Here is a 12,490-nt window from a genome sequence, read left to right on the forward strand (position 1 = left end):
TTTGCTTCAGCATTACTTTTTCAAATAGAAATCCTACAACACTGACAAGGTTTTATCTTTTCCCCATGTACATGCACAGTACTAGCCACTGGAGTAGCAGGACCTACATAAAATTATATTTGGAATATAATGGATTTAAAAGCAGACTATATAACCCTTCATGTGTATTATTCAATGTAAACAAACTTATAAATGCAAGAGCAGACTTAATGCAGCCATAACTTGTATTCATACTGAGCTTATAGTCACTGGGAAATTAATTTTAAAACCAGCTGGGACAACTAGAGTGGCATTGCAAACAGCTTCTCAAGAAAGGGAATTACATGGACCATAGTTTAGCATCAAGAAAGGGTGGACTTGCAAATATGGGTGATTCATAGAAACCAAAAGAATTTTCTACAGATCTTCTTAGACATAAGATGCACTCCTGAACAGCACTTATGTGAGATTGCATCACAAATTTTCTTCCGTACACCAAAGCATTAGCCTTGGTAGTGATCTGAGATATTTCATGTTTGTTTACTTGTAGAGGAATATAGGAAAGGTTAAGGAATGTTATTTGTTGGTTTGTTGTTTAAAATGTGCAGTTCCAGAAAGCAATCCATACCCACCCCAAGGAAGGTGGTAATCAGAAATTCCTAGGGGAGGGGATCTTAAAAACCAAGAGCTTAACTGGAATTAATTTCCAGGGGGGGATGGGGCGATGCAAAAAAACCCTTCTGTTGGGGGAGATATTTTCTGGAACTGTACAATGCCTCACTGATGCATTGCTTATGGGTGTTAATATAATTCACCCATCAAGAGAAACAACATGTCTTGGCATCAGTTAACATAGATGACCTATAACTTGTTTTGAAATGGCTTGCAAAGAATGTAAGAACTAACGCAACAAGTTCATGCAGGTTCAAATTGTTAGAATCTATGAAGTGAGTCTGTACCAACAAAATTTTTTTTGTTCTGAAACAAAAAACAGCAGAAAAGCCACCAGCCAAGCAAAAATTAGTTGAAAAAAAGCAAAGAAATCTTCCAAACATGATGCACATGCAACCAAAAAAACTTGTAAAGATGCTGAAGAATTGAAATTTTTGAGCCAAAAAGTGCCGAAATGGCGTGGAACTATAATATGAAAGTTAAATTTCTCAAGGGAAATAGCTGAATCTGCTTTGGAGGCAAAGATGTTCTCAGTTCCCTTTGAATAACCAAATCTTTTCTATGAGCCGAGCTTTAAATAGTGGATATAAATGATTCTTTACATGCTTAAAATCACATGCAATTTTTCCATCACATATTTTTCACATAACAAAGTATGTCATCATGTTGGAAAAAAATTTCTGGTAGGGAGGTTCAACCATTGGCGATTCTCTTCCACCGAGCAGTGTATAACTAGGAAACATAAACTCATCATGGACAACATCAACATTACTGACGTTAAAACCAAGATTTTGCCGCTTTTGTGTGACGTGTGATGTCATTTTTGAGACCACCATTGATATAACTTTGAAATCAAATGAAAGATTGAGTTAATTCAGTTGAATGACTCATTTTCAACACATACAGCCATTTCACACGTAAAGACATCATACTTTTTGACTTAGTTTTGCTTTAGTTTGATTAATTTTGCTTCTTTCCTGCAGGAAAGCCAACAGAAATAGTTAGTTGACTAGGGTATTTTCCTCCTAGCGAAGCAATGGGAATAATTTTCCTCAGTAAGAGTGATTGTAGTCAAGTTTCCTAGAGTCATGTCCAATCTGTCCTATATTTCTCTACAGATTCCCATGAAACATCACCAGCAAGCCTTGTTTTGTAATTACCAAAGAAAACATGACATCATCATGCATAAGGGCTATTGGAACAAAACGTTTAGTTGACAATATGGAAGGGGAGGGGAAGGCTTATCTGATGGCTTGTATGAAAGGTGTTAAGGGTAGTTTTCTATGCAGTGTGACTTATTTGAAGAACCAACAAAAACTTACCAAAAGTTGCCGCAGAGTATACCATCATTGACACCTTGAATCCACATAAAGCAAAACCACTACACTGGCAAGGTCTTTAAAATTTTAGAGACCAATAAGTGATAGAACACTAAAATTACCCACTAACTTTTACATACAATGCATTAAGCTGGATTTCCATTGTAGCATAATTTTGCATACATTAACAGGTGTGAATTAATGTGTGTAAGTCAAACTAGAAAAAACATATGGACAGCTTAATTACCCTCTTATGTAAATTCAGATCCATTAATGCATGAAAAATTACATGACAGTGAAAATTCACCTTGAGTGAGGTTTACCCTAAAGGATTGGGACATCAGTCTTAAGAATTAAAACCCCGATTTTTTACTCCAATTTCTCATGTATGCATTACACATATGACCTATCTGCAACTATGGACAATCAATAAATCCAACATTTTGTATAAATTACAGTAGGTTAAGAAAATTTTAGCAGCTGAATCAATCTACTGGAAGCATGCTCTATGAAGAAGACTTCAAAACAGTAACTGTATTGAAGGATACATGTAATTTTTGACAGACCATTAAGTTCATCTAATTAACAATTTAAGGACATCTTCCCAAAAATCTCATACCAACAAGCAAATGAGCGCTGAGTTTTATTTTTTTTTACCAGACCCTAAACCATGACAAAAGTGTCTGCAATGATCACTCATCTTTCCTGGACATATCTTTTCACTTAATATTTTCTCATTTGCAAGCAAAGGCCCAGTTGCAAACAGTAAGTTATGTAAGTTATATTAAAACAGTAAGTGTTTTTTGGGCGTATTCTCTGGAATGGGGATTAATTATATAAAATCTCCACTGATCTCCCACTTGTTTTATATTAATTTACTATTTTACCATTGGACCTGAGAGATTTAGACAACAAACAAACAAAGAAATAGGGTAAAATCACAACGTCACCTTAATATGATGACATAAATCAGACATTTTCCTGTAAAGACTGTAAAATTTGCAGAAGCATATAAATTTGGAAACTTTCTTCGATGAATACCTACATGTAAGCTTAACTTTAAGATGGCCGAAGAAAACAACCTGGCTGTTTTCACGAGGTTTTCACTCTTGATCGTCGATCCTATCCTTAAATTAACTCGATGATAGCCAGCAAGAGTTAAGAGAGTTCACAAAGTAATTAACTCCTAACACGTACAAGCAGATTGTACATGTCACGCGATCCGTCTGAAAAAATTTTCGTGCGGTTGCTTCGGAACAGAAGTGTGTACGTTCTGCTAGATTTATGCTCGCTGCTTGTGGGAGAGGGTAAGTATGACAGCGGTGCACAGAGCTTGACCTTATTTTATCTCGACGTTGAGTTCCCATAAACTTGTCCCAAGCTTACCTTCTGGCATGCCGAAAGTCGTACGTCTGCAGGAAATTGAGTTGCACGTAAACGCCCAAACGATCAAGCTTTTCCCAGCAGCCTACATATTGAGACTCTTGTGACTCGATAAAGTCAGCCCATGGTTACACGATTGATAACAGATAAGAAAACGATAAAATTTAAAGATAAAAAAGACAAAACAAGAGTAAATTGCAGTAGAACTCAGAACTGAGAACTCTATGGCTGCATTTCCTCCTGCTACTCCCTACTTCCGCGTTGCATCCAAAAATGGTAAAGAGCTTATTTCATTGGTAGAATAGTGTCACATGGTTTGCCATTCTGAAGGATGAAGATCTAAAACGCTGGACAAGGAATCAAGGATTAAGGACAAGGAAATGGATATTTGAGGATATATAAAAAAAACAAAAAAAAAAAACAAAACAAAAACAACAACAACAACAACAACAAAAACAAGTCTTAAATCAAGAACACCTAGCTAGGTTCCAATTGTTCCAAGAACGGATAATTATATACAAAGGATAAATCGCTATCCAGCATCCCATGTATGGGTTGGAGTACATTTTATCTGCTGGATGGATAGTGATTATCCACTGGAAAGAATTATCCGCTCTTTGAACAACCGGGGCCAGAAGGAAACAATCCTCAGTCTCATCAAGGCCTAGCCTGCGAAGCAAACGTTTTCATGGAGTTTTCTGCACCAAAACAACTTTCCGTGTTTTGGATGCGCTCGAAATAAGGCGAGAGCAAAATCATGAGAGGGGAGAGGGGAGAAGAGAGGAAGGACACTTGCTCTCCTCTCCCCTCCCCTCCCCTCCACACTTTTCCGTTGTTTTCGCTCTCGTCTAAATTTCTGCGCGGTCAAGCAGCGAAAAATGCACAAACGGAAACGCTTGCTGGGCAGGCTATATCGTGGCCATACTCTCTGGGGCAGGAGCCCGTGACTTGGAGCCTCCATCTCTCATACCAAGCCTCGGAGTCAACCCTTTTCCGTGTAGATGCATAGACCAGTCTCCAGCGGACCATTGGACAACCCACAGTTTAAATATACAATTGACAGAACAGCATTGACAATTAAATTATCATACGTCATCCCTATCGAGGGATAAGTGGTTCTACAAATAAACTTTACGCGGGAAAGTGTTGAATCAATCAATTAATAATACAGTAGAGGCTCCTAGTCATTTGCTCCCTGTTGGCTCCTGACCTGGGCTACAGAGAATGGCACCCAAGGGTTCAATACAAGGAATCTAAGGGCCTCCACAGACGAGGCAAATCGTTATTGACGACTATTTTTAATCGACAACAGATTTGAATCGACAACTGTTAGTGTTTGGAAATGCGTTTACACACACGAAACGTTTAGATGTCGATAAACTATATATTTGATGGAGCCTGGAAACTTGCTTGTAATGCGCATGTGTGCATCGTGCAGAAAAGGAAAAGGGCGGTTGACACCAAATCAATACAATTTGTTCATTTTTCCTGGATTTTCAAACCATTCGATAAACCTGATAAGTAACCAATGACCAATCAAACTTTGTACAATTAGATTTTAATACGCTCTGTGATTGGTTAGCCAACTTGCACCACTTTTTCAACCAATGAGAAGAGAGAACAAAACCAATGATGGCTTAGGTTACGATCACACTTGTTGCCCGAGCATTATAGTGCCTGTGCACCAGACAAGTGCAAACGCGTGTACACAGGAGACCGGTGCATTCTTCAGCGCCCGAATATCTTTACCCAGAATTTGGACACGGACACGGTGCCCGAATTCTGGCGTGAATACTTGAGAAAATAGTCGTTCACATTATTTCCCAGGGTCAATCGTACTCGGGAACAAAGTGTGACCATAGCCTTAATCACACGCCTTCTTTCCGCGCTTGCATTTGATTCGAATTCTAATTGGCAAACTTCGTTCCCAGGGTCCTCTCCTACTCGGCCCCATCTCTCTCTCTCTCTCGCCACGGAGGATTGGCTCGTTGTGTTGTTTACACCTGTTGCGATTGGTCAGAGTAATTACTTTAGTTTTGGTATCACGACACTAAATTAAAAACCGCTCTAAAGCTCTTCTTTCCACTTCAACGTCCGATTTTCCGAGGAGGGTTACAAGCCAAAAAGGAATTTGACACTAAAGGTTTTACATTTGAACAAATATTCTAGTTTAAATTTGAAACTATTTAAGTGGTAAAAATGACAGCAGCTATTTTGGTTAAAGCAAGTACCAGAACGCCGACCAGTTAGCCCAGTTGATTGAGCATCGGACTACCGTGCGAAAGGTCGTGGGTTTAAACCCCGGCCGGACCAACACTCAGGGTCTTTAAATAACTGAGGAGAAAGTGCTGCCTTTGTAATGAAATCTGCAAATGGTTAGACTTTCTAGTCTTCTCGGATAAGGACGATAAACCGTAGGCCCCGTCTCACAACACTTCAATGTTCATAATCCTGTGGGACGTTAAAGAACCCAGACACTAATCGCAAAGAGTAGGGCATGGAGTTCCCGGGGTGCTGGTCTGGTCTTTGTGCTGTTTCATGATTTCATGGGTTGGGTGGGTAGGATGAGGTCGCTAATGGACATATGCTGATGTAAACCGCATTTGAATATATGTATGAATAGAAAATGCGGTATATAAATGCATTACCATTATGCATTACCATTGCCTGGCAGAAAGAACAACTGAACAACTTATTATATTCAGCAACAGCAATTGCAAGTCCAATGCAACAAAATTTTGGTCGTACTAAACTTTGGTGTGAAAAGGGAAAAACTTTTTTTCATAAGGTCCCCAACGCGGGCGAATTCAGGTGAGACTTCAACTGTCATTTTTATTTGACGAGAGAAGAGTGCATGCGATGTTAACATAAAGACTGCGTTCAGAGATCCCTTTGGAGACACGAACATGCCAAAACCCAGACTCGGCGAGCTGTATCTTATATTATTTTTCTCAAAGGTGGTGGAAGGAAGAAAACACGCGCGAATGAATCAACGCCCGCGCGTTCTCGCGTTTTCACTTTTGGTCTAGACAAAAATTACACATCGCAAGCATTAGCTACCGAAATCGCATCTAAATTCGCCTGTGTAAACGGCCTATTCGGTGGTATGGAAAGGAAACAACACTGATTATTACCAGCAAAGTTTATTTTGTGGAAATTGTTACAACGTGTACATATTCTAAGAAGTTTTACAGTCTGCCGGCTCAAAAAATTAATCTCTACAGGTCTGTTGAGGAATGTTCCTTGCAGCTAAGTAAAACATTACAATGACCCTACCCATCGCAATTTGCTTGAATTTATATTACAAAAGCTTCAATGTCTATTCTAAACCATGACGTTATAAGGGCAGCAACATTTGTTGCATTATTGGTAAAATACTTAAATATTTTTGTTTATAGAGCGGATTTCAGTTGAGTGTCGAAAGGAATTTCGTGACCGCCGAGGCTTTGCTTTACTGCGCTCTGATTGGTTATCAGAAATCGCCACTTTTTCAACCAATAAGAAGAAAAAGTAAAACCAATCGTAAACTGGCTCGTACTCGTTTTCCCGCGCTTGACGCCGGTAACACGTATTTGCTTCGAATTCTGATTGGTTAAATGTTGTTTTCGTCTGCTATGATTGGCCCGAGCAATGAATTTGGTTTTTGGTTTTACAACACTCGAATGACAACCGCTCTATACACCACTGAAAGTCTCAAAAGCTCGTCCAGACTCGAGTCTTCTGCGTTGAAAAGCCACCCGACATACTTTCAGTAAATAACAATCTATCACCAACTACAAAAATTATCAGTTATTGCATTTGACTATTCAGTCTTTGTATGGTGGTAGCATTTAAATGAAGTCTGTGGACGAAATTCTTAAGTGTGACCATTCACATGAAAGCCATTCAGCGGTACTTCCCTGTGGTAGAATGATAAAACTATTCGAGTACTCCACTTTAATGCTCTCGATTTTTTGTTTCTTTACAAAAACAAATTAGACTTCTTATCCACATTTGATTTAATTTATACAGAAAACAACGTTACAAGTATAAGTAACTTATTGCAGATTCCGCTATACAGAACGGCTATAGGCCAGCGCACATTTTCCTATAGAGGGGCCTGCATATGGAATAACTTGCATAATGAACTTAGGCAAAGTGCCTCATTGGCATCTTTCAAACGCACCCTGAAAGACACACTATTGAGGCAGACATTTCCTTCATAAGCTTTAAATTTTAGTAAAATACCAGCATAAATTGTGATTTCGAGTTTTTATTGTCATTTTTGCTTTTATAAATTGGAAATAGTTTGTAAATAGTTCCTGAAAAACCTCACGAGGATGTTACTATTAAAGTTATTTTTTATTTAAAAAAAAAAAAAAAAAAAGTAATGTCTCTGCCAACCAAATTAAGCTTCTTACCCACATTTGATTTCCAGCTATTTTGGTTGTGAAAGGTTTAATGAGGGACATAGTGCCAGTTGACACTAAAACCGCTGTGGCCCTCAATGGTTTAAGAGGAATCTATGTAATGACATTGTACACATTTAAAAATCTATACAGAACACAACTTTGTAAGGCTACTCTTGGATAAGCCAAGTCTCTTCAATTTCACGTCCGCTTTGTTTCATTACAAAAACCAAATCAGGCTTCTTACCCACATTTGATTTTTAGTTACTTTGGTTGTGAAATGTTTAACGAGGGACAAAGTTTCAGTTTACACTAAAAACGCTGTGGCCCTCAATGGTTTAACAGAAATATATGTAATGACATTGTACATAATTAAAAATCTATACAAAAATTTATACAGAACACAACTTTGTAAGGCTACTCTTGGATAAGCCAAGTCTGCGATTTCACGTTCGTTTTGTGTCTTTACAAAAACCAAATTAGGCTTCTTACCCACATTTGATTTTCAGTTATTCTGGCTATGAAGTGTTTAACGAGGAACAAAGTGTCAGTTGACGCTTAAAGCGTTGTCGCCCTTACTTACTACAAAATACAACTTAACAAGGCTACTCTTAGATAAGCCAAGCCTCTGCGATTTCACGTTCGTTTTGCTTCTTTACAAAAACCAACTCAGACTTCTTACCCACATTTGATTTTCAGTTACTTTGATTTTGAGAGGTTTAACGAGAACAAAGTGTCAGTTGACACTAAAAAGCTGTGACCCTTAATTCAAATAGAAAACAACATTTTAAGGCTACTCTTGGATAAGCCATGTCTCTGTGATTTCACGTGCGTTTTCAAGCCTTATAAATAAATCTAAATTTCAAAGAATGCTTTAGCAACAAACAGTACCTACAGTAGGACGAATAATGATAATATTCAAGAGCTCATGACCTGGAGCCTCCATCTCTCATACTAATCCTTATAGTCAACCATTTCCCAAGTAGGTTTATTTTTAGAACAAGTCTCAAGGGAGCTTTGGACCGCCAATAGTTCAGCTACCCAATCAAAGAAAAGCGATAACAATTGAATTGTCATACGTCATAATTTTTGGCGGGAAAGCAGTTCTAGCACATAGATCTACTCGGGAATAGATTGACTCGAGGAGTTAATGCAGATAAAGGCTCCCGTTATCACTGCGGTAAAAGCCAAAGTATCAAATCACTCACGTTTCCAGAGCTCCAACTTTTTCGCCTTGCTTACCAATGTAAAACGATGGTAATACTCTACGAACAACTGGTGTAATATGATCGTGTGATACTTAAATGTAAGACATGCGTAAACCCGGATGTTTGGGATCACCGCTGAATAAGACCTGGTTTTCACTAAGACAAAATCATAAGCATACAGACAAGCAGACGAGAACACTAGCTACATTAGCATAAGGACAGATGCACGCACAGAAAACCATTTCTTGACGGAATTGTCGATACCAGCTCCCCTGGACAAAACGGCTAACTGCCTTGTGCTTGGCTTATGTCGTCCCCATTCTTGCTTGTAAAAGTGCGGCAGTAACGACAAGCATAAGCACGAGAAAGGGAGGTGGGGTGGTGCATTCCTCTTGTGCTTATGCTGATGCCGCAGGTGTTCTCACTTGCTTTATAAGCGGTGTTTTTGCTTACGCTTATGTCCTAGTGAAAACCACGCTTGACGGTAAGGTTTTTTTCATACCAAGCAAAAGAGATGGCGTTTTCTGTTTAAAATGCCGCACGACTGTCCCTGGTTAGGGGCTGGAAACTGGTGAAATGACAAAGGTATGAAATTTCCGAAGCTCCGTTCCGAAAGGGAAAAGAGGAGTTGGGACGCTTTCCATTCAGCCAAAATTTTCGGTTTGATGGTCGAAATGCGCGGATCAAACGGATGATTTTCCGGATCAAACCGAGATTTTCGGGCCAAACGGAGATTTCCCGACCAAACGGACGTCTTTCTGTGGTACTTCAACCAGTTGGGACAGAAATTACCGTTCCATTGGCGCAAATTATTATTTCTTCTGTTGCCATCACGTAAATTTCCTTTTTTGTCTAACAATGTGGTTTCAATTTTGCAAGGAATGGAAAAATATTTTCATTTACTCTGGAAAGTAATGAAATGACTGAAGATTACAACAAGAATTTTTTTCTTACTAAACTCCTGCATGTAGCCTATTGATTTTAGTAACAGAGCTACAAAAACAGCTCATCTTTACGTCAGAGTATTTCAATGTATACTACTTTGGACTTTGCCTCAAAAAACGAAGCTTTGAGTCGCAAGAATATAAAAGTGGCCAATAAATTTGAAAGCCAAGAGAAGACAGAACGATAAACATTTGGGCGCCGGAGGAATCGAATGGAACACAAATATTCCGGAATAAAATAACGGACATTTATGAACACCTCGCGAAGTTTCCCTCATTTTCCAGAAAATCGGAGCCAGAAACTTCCGTTCCATTCGGCAATTCCTACTTGAGTAGTCCACTATCTCGAACTCCGGCGAAAGCTGATTGGTTACACTGAAAACTCGTGAATGGAACGGAAAATGCCGTTCCAATCAGGATCTAATTCTTTTAAGACTTCAAACAGGAACGTTTGGCTAAATAGAAAGCGCCTCAAACCACCCAATGGCTAACCTTAGTTTAACTATAAACAAGACAGGCTGACACATGTGAGGGAAGCATACGACTACAGGGCATAACAACAAGACAGGTTTGTGTATGCGATGTAGCTTCACCCGTGTGTGCCGTGAAAACGCAAGCTACCTGCGAGCACAGAGTCGTCACCTTTAAGTGCAAGCGGTACCAAGTTACAAGAGGCCTTAAGAACGGTAACTACTAATACAGAAGTATTTTTGCCCAGTTTATGACTCTTCTTAGTATGGGCTACCGGAATCCAGAAAGAAAATGGGGGGTAACCACGCATTTTTTTTTAGAGATAATTAAGCAATTATAATTCCAAAAAGTGCTAAAATACAAAGCAATTTGTGGCATTTTATCCCGAATTGAAGATTAATTATTTCTGAAAAATTCATGATTACCCCCAATTTTCTTTATGGATGCCAAGAGCACTTGCTAAGTTCTGCTTTGTCCGTATTGTTTTAAACCACGCAAAAATATCCCTGTATTAGTAGCCACCACCTATAGGAAACCCGAGTATCTCGTGATGCGCGGAACGTATGCGCAGTAACAAAAGTAGGCACTGTCCTTAAGCGCTCTGTAAGGATTTGTATGAGGAATAACATACAGCAAGCGTTTTGGCGCGTTGGTGGCGTTTTCGAATCGCGCTTTTTCGTAGGAAGATTTCACCGATTTCTTTGAGTTTTGGCACCCTAAATAAAGAATGTTTGAACTATAAGAAAATGGTACCTACTCTGTTGTGGCTCTAAAACGTTTGAGATATCATATTTTTTAAGCCCTGTTTTTACAAAAAAATGAGAATAACTCTGAAATCCAACAGATGTTTTCCTTATTTCATCAAATAAGCCTCAGAGCTCTCAAGTTTTAAAGGCGCTGTTACACTAGGCAATTTTCTTGCAACTTGTCTCGCAATTTTGTTGCGACATGCACAAGTTACCCGAATCGTTGCCTGCTGTGACATGCCCTGAAATGAACATATCTCGCAATTTTTTTGTTGTCGCGATCGTTGAGAGAAGTAGAAGTCGGTTCTACTTCGTGCAACGGTGACTGCAACAAAATCGTTTCGAGGCATGTTCACTTTAGGGCACGTTACACAAGGCGACGATCCGTGCAACTTGTGTCACAACGGCGCACCAAGATTGCGAGACAAGTTGCAAGAAAAATTGCCTAGTGTAACAGCGCCTTAAGGCAATCATAAACATACAACTCGCTACGCGGAAAGTTGCCGGTTACCTTTACTCTAGAAATATTATGCTAATGCATTTGTCTTAACTGACGTAGAAAGTTTTCGGCACCGCACGTTCCCTTTTCGCGTTGAAATAAAGCCGCTTTGTAGAGTCCTTCCAACTCATCGCTTTTGTACGGCGATGAAAACCCTTTTACTTGATGATATATTCCGGACTTCCAGATTTGCTGCCACATTTCTGACGGATGGTTTGCCTCGAAAGGAAGAAAAGGCATAAATCACCTTTCTTTTGGAAAATAAATATTCACATATGATGACTCGTTCAGTGTCCAGGTGGCAAACTGCTCGTAGGGAATGCGACAGCAAAGCCGAAAATTTTGAATATACTATAAAGCAAAAGGTTTCCGCCGCAGTTGAAAGCGAATGGTTGGAAGAACTCGACTAAGCAATTTTTGTTTGTCTTAAAAAGAGAAAATGTGGTGATGAAAACTAGAAAGGGTTTTCAGTAGATGCCGACGTCTATAATACTAAGAAAGTTTGGGAAATTAAAAGACAAATACGCCATAATCCTAATGAATATAAGATACAGTAAGCATGCGATCTAAAACCATGACTGTTCTTTTAGTGCCAGCTGTGGTCGCCTTTTGGTTTCTGATTGGTTTGTTTCTTTTACTTAAGCTCTGGGTGACATTAGCCTTTCAGATGAGAGATAGTATGGCTGCACATGTGCGTCAGCTTATAGTTAAATGCATTAACATAGCAATTTCAAAGCAAATTAAACCAACTTTCTGCGTAGCGAATTGTAATGTCACTATTTCCACGAGACTTGCAGATGTGAAAATTAAGAGGTTGATGAAATAAGACAAAAAAAATCTGTCTTCGAATTACAAAATTGTGTACATTTTTTTTTTGAAAA

General features: G+C 39.0%; 3 protein-coding genes, 1 long non-coding RNA gene and 1 pseudogene across 7 annotated transcripts in view; all 5 read right to left on the minus strand.

The window, feature by feature from the left end:
• The window catches only part of LOC146472186 (uncharacterized), a 34,061-nt gene extending 26,678 nt beyond the window's left edge, over positions 1-7,383 (minus strand). The window contains exon 1 of the long non-coding RNA XR_014866601.1: positions 7,249-7,383. This is a non-coding gene — a long non-coding RNA (uncharacterized LOC146472186). The remainder of the gene's footprint in view (positions 1-7,248) is intronic.
• Positions 1-12,490, minus strand: part of LOC146472173 (uncharacterized) — a 241,432-nt gene that overhangs the window by 180,622 nt on the left and 48,320 nt on the right. The gene's annotated exons all lie outside the window — the stretch shown is intronic.
• Positions 1-12,490, minus strand: part of LOC146472178 (uncharacterized) — a 137,781-nt pseudogene that overhangs the window by 117,400 nt on the left and 7,891 nt on the right. The window lies entirely within an intron of this gene.
• Positions 7,953-12,490, minus strand: part of LOC146472187 (uncharacterized) — a 155,072-nt gene continuing 150,534 nt past the window's right edge. Inside the window, exon 9 of the mRNA XM_085119594.1 lies at positions 7,953-11,269. The gene's annotated coding sequence lies outside the window, so the exon portion shown is untranslated. The remainder of the gene's footprint in view (positions 11,270-12,490) is intronic.
• The window catches only part of LOC146472188 (uncharacterized), a 118,271-nt gene continuing 113,733 nt past the window's right edge, over positions 7,953-12,490 (minus strand). Inside the window, exon 6 of the mRNA XM_085119595.1 lies at positions 7,953-11,269. The gene's annotated coding sequence lies outside the window, so the exon portion shown is untranslated. The remainder of the gene's footprint in view (positions 11,270-12,490) is intronic.

The sequence above is a fragment of the Pavona decussata genome, unplaced genomic scaffold (genome assembly GCF_977016875.1).
Source record: "Pavona decussata unplaced genomic scaffold, jaPavDecu1.1 SCAFFOLD_100, whole genome shotgun sequence".
Lineage (NCBI taxonomy): Eukaryota > Metazoa > Cnidaria > Anthozoa > Scleractinia > Agariciidae > Pavona > Pavona decussata.